Below are 4,764 nucleotides of genomic sequence, written 5' to 3' on the forward strand. Positions count from 1 at the left end.
ATGACATTTTTGCATTACAGAAGGTCTGATTAAAAAAAACTTGGTGCTTGTCTTCAAGTCCCTTCAGTGGACGTCAGCACACACTCTGAGTAAACACGCTGACACACACCCACGTAGAGTGTGTTCTGGATAAGAGGATGATAAGCAGGAAACGGATGAAGAGAAGCAGCAACAGAAAAGGTGAGACTGACACTGGACAGAAACCACGCTCATAGCTCAACACACACTCTGTAGAGATGAGGAGTCTGGGGATGATCCTCACACCTGAAAGGAGACAAATACAGACTTTCACAATAATAGCCAGAAGGTTCGTATTCAGAGAACCACAAAAGAAGAAGCAAAGAGAAGAAAAATCTAGAATAAAGACAAATGATGATCATCAGGGTCCAAGCAGATTCACAGCAGCAGCAAACCACAGTTGAGTCAGCACATCCCCCATGGATGAACATTTATAAGAAAGGGCACAAGAATGAAGAACTTGACTAGAGAGTCTTGGAGAATCAGAGCTTTTTATTAACCTGTAACTCGGTTTGACTAGTCACACCTCAACATTCAAGGAATGAAGGAAGGAAGATATGGCCTAAAACTTAGAATCACTCATTAAAGCGCCTCCTAGTTTCCGGATTCTTTCCATGCTATAATCAATTAGTCTGAAGTTTAATGTACATCAGATATTTGCGAATGAAATTTTTCATTAGCTGTTAAGCGATCTGTTGTGGAAAAACTTAGCACCTCTGTACAATATCTTTCCCCACTACGTGACTATCTGGACCAAAACTGAGTGCATCTAAGTTACCAAGAATAAGACTTGAGAGATGAGACAGATTTCAGAAGATTTAATCAAGCTGTTGCATGCAAGGGGGTCAGAACATACACCAGGCACCACGATGCAGAATGACATCGAACAAAGGGAAGCATAATGATTTTAAAGCACAAAATATTCATCCTTACGATTCTGATAAACAGAGCTAATCTTGTAAGGACAAAGTATCCGTCTGCACACTGTGATTGATCAAGGCTAAATTGATTCTCACAGTAGTTTTGGTTAAATCCAAGTGGCCAAGGCTAAATTTTCCATCATAAGTCATTCTGAAGCACTTTAAGTACTTCTTATTGTTGAATCCATGTGTAAGTATAACAAAATGTGGATTTTTATCTCAGCTGGATGAGTTGCTGATATTTGCCAGTTGCAGCAAAAAACCCTTTTGATCTCCATAGCCTAGTTAGATTCTGTGACAACTGTAAGGGGACTCTTCATTTCTTTTAATTTATTGGGTAAAATCTGAGTTAATCTGGAAGTTTTAAGGTTGATCTGGAATGGTTCTGGCTTCAGCTAAGCATGGTAGCATGAGTATAAGGGACGAGGAAGTGATAGCATTTCCATCCATCCATCCATTATCTATACCTGCTTTATCCTTTGCAGGGTCAGGGGGGTCTGCTGGAGCCTATCCCAGCTAATTTCCAGGCGAGAGGCAGGAGTTACACCCTGGACAGGTCACCAGTCCATCGCAGGGCCACATATAAACAGACAACCAGACACACTCACACTCACACCTACGGGCAATTTAGAATCATCAATTAACATACTACGCATGTCTTTGGACTGTGGGAGGAAGCTGGAGTACCCGGAGGGAACCCACACAAGCACGGAGAGAACATGCAAACTCCACACAGAAAGACCCCCGCCGGGCCCTCGGAGTTGAACCGGGAACCTTTTTGCTGTGAGGCAACAGTGCTAACCACCAAGCCACCCTGGTGCTCAATCAGTCATATTAGAAATACATTTAATGCTTAATATACATTCTCCTGGTGTGATACAACATAATTCACCGCCCTCAGAGCTATCATGGATATCAAATCTAACGGTTGAGACTAAAACAGTTTTTTTTAAACCAGGCTGTAAATATGTTTATTTAGACTTCCATTAAGTTGGCATTTTTAACATGGAAGACAAAGGCTTGCTTTTGCAGCCAGGATGTAGTGGCCAGTCAAGGAATTGCAGAAAATCTTAGTTCCACAAGACTTAACCCGGAAGTTGGATGGTTGGCTCTCGGTATATCTTCGTAGAAAGTCTCTGGGCGAGTTTAACATGAGTATGGCAACGTTTTAGTCTGGATGAAAACAGTGTGGATGCTGCATCTGAGGATTAACGGCCGTTTGAATCAGTTGTGGCATTGACAGTTAAAGATTCCAACTTTTCCTTTGAAAGTTAAACAGAAGACAGCATTAAAATCATTCCTTTGTTAGGCAGATATATTTGCTATTTTGCCAACATGGCAAAAGTTTAATTAACCCTTATACAAAATTCTCTCCCATTGACTCGTTTCTCTGAATACATCACCTTGTTCATTGCTCTGATTGGTCGTGGCATTAACCTGCGTGCAAAGGCAAGTTTGATCAGCAGCCGCCTCTTGATGGGTCACAGGCAGAAACTGTGGATCGTTTACAGACCAAACTCTTTCTAGATGAGGCTTTCACCTATCAAGTTAGTATTATGGTCGAGAAAAAGTGAATATTGATAATAAAAATATGGTTGCAGAAGTTTTACCTCTTAAACAAAATGGGTTTTGAGGGGTTTTGAGGACATCAAACTTCAGAGTTGGACATTCAGTCTGTGGTCTCTATATGAGTATTGATCAGATTAATTGATCAGCTCTCTTGAGAATGCTGTGTCCGTGTGCTGATCATTGTTCTCAGGATTAAACTGCAGTTTTAATGAGGCTTCACATAATCAGCTAATCTTAGGCCTAAGGACAAAAATACTCCAGTGAGATCAGGAGGCTACCCACAGATCACTCAGGAAAGGTCTGGTTTGTCTCTGCTTATGTCTGAGATGACGAAAGTCCTAGTGTATGGAACTAGCGTACGGGTCTACAACATTTACAGATCGTAAACAACCATTGTCATTTGTCTGCCGGTGATCCAGACATGAGTGTAGAAGACTGATGATAAAACACGATTAAACAGAAGTCAATGTGTCTGACAAGTACAGAACAATCTGGCTTGATGTGTCTAGAATTAATCAAAACTCTGCAAAGATTTAAAATTTTCTTTTAAAACAGATGCATTAATCAGTCATTGTCCTCCAACTTCAACTTCAACTCAGGAACCTGAGAAGAACTAGTGTCCAGGTTCTTTTTTTTTGTCATGATTGACTGCATTATTTGTCTGGAACACTAAAATGGTCTAATTCCTTCCAAACCCACGTATCAATCAACATCAGAAGTTAGCAAAAGCTAAATCAGCCAAGCTACAATTCTAACTTGTGGTAACTGAACTAAAGTGGGCATGTTCCAGTCAGTTCCCCGACCTGCTGGTTCTACTCATTATTATTAAGAGTGTGTTTACAAGTATATCTCTGCCTCTCGGTGTATTTATGTATCTGTACAAGTGGGTATACATATGTGTATGTAGGTATTTGTATCCATAGATGTATAAGTGCATGCTTGCATGTTTATATTTGTATGTATGATCATGCATGTATAACACAGACATTCAACCGTATTTACAGACCCTATAGACCTGCATCCAGTAGTCGAGTTGAGGGGAGATGAGGAGGGATGGCACCCCCCCTGAATAAAAACGGTCCAAATCATCCCCCCTGTAAAACTGCCGGGGATGGCAGTTTCCATCCCTTATGTCATTTAATCAATGAATGTGGTATTACAGCTATTTCAACATTTAGAGTCATCACCAGAAAAATAACACCAGAAAAATAACTGATTTGACAATTTTCACCTGTAAAGTAAATTTTCACTTGAAATAAGTAGGAAAATCTGCCAGTGGGACAAGATTTATCTTCTTATTACAAGCAAAAAAAATCTTGTTCCACTGGCAGATTCCTCTACTTATTTCAAGTGAAAATCTACTGGAAACGGGTGAAAATTGTTGTTTTTTCCAGTGATGAGTCTTGTTTTAAGTGTAATGAGATTTCTTTACTAAAAAGAGATATTATTCTTGTTAAGATTTTGAGTTTTTGCAGTGATCCATTTTACTTATCCTGTGAAGGACAGAATCGTATTGATAAGTTCAGAAAACTGTTTTTTATTGTTGTGTTTTGATGTATTTGATGTAAGCCCAGTGGATATTTAAAGCTTACAGAAGGCTGCATTTAACTGCTGCTATGTCATTCCTGCAGTATTTCTGCAGGTGTTTTGGTCTGTGCTATTATTTGTAATATATTATATTATTTGTAATCAGCACAAATGATCTGTCCCCATATGATAAAATCCACCATCCCCCCAGATTTTTTTATACAACTCGAATACTGCCTGCATCTCTCTCACTCACTCACTCACTCACTCACTCACTCACTCACTCACTCACTCACTCACTCACTCACTCACTCACTCACTCACTCACTCACTCACTCACTCACTCACTCACTCACTCACTCACTCACTCACTCACTCACTCACTCACTTTTTTTTTCATTTTAATCATATTTCTATTTATTCCCTCGTTCATCTGGAAGCTGTGGCCACTACAAAGGCCGTTTTATTTTGAAGGCGACGGCAGAGGCGGAGCGTCCCGATGACGTCACGGTGGTGGGCGTGTCCGCCAGGACGGGTCCGGTGGTCTCAGGCGGACTGCGGTCAGAGTGCTCGCGGCTCCGGGAGGAGCGGTACCTGTCTGGATCTCCTACTCACGGATTAACTCACCTGCGGTGGCGGGGCATGCTGGGAGCCTGTACAGCTGTCTGACAGGACCGGGGCCAGGACCAGACCCAGGACCGGCTCACTGCAGACCCGCTCTGACCAGCAG

This window comes from Cololabis saira, chromosome 16 (assembly GCF_033807715.1).
Source record: "Cololabis saira isolate AMF1-May2022 chromosome 16, fColSai1.1, whole genome shotgun sequence".
NCBI lineage: Eukaryota > Metazoa > Chordata > Actinopteri > Beloniformes > Belonidae > Cololabis > Cololabis saira.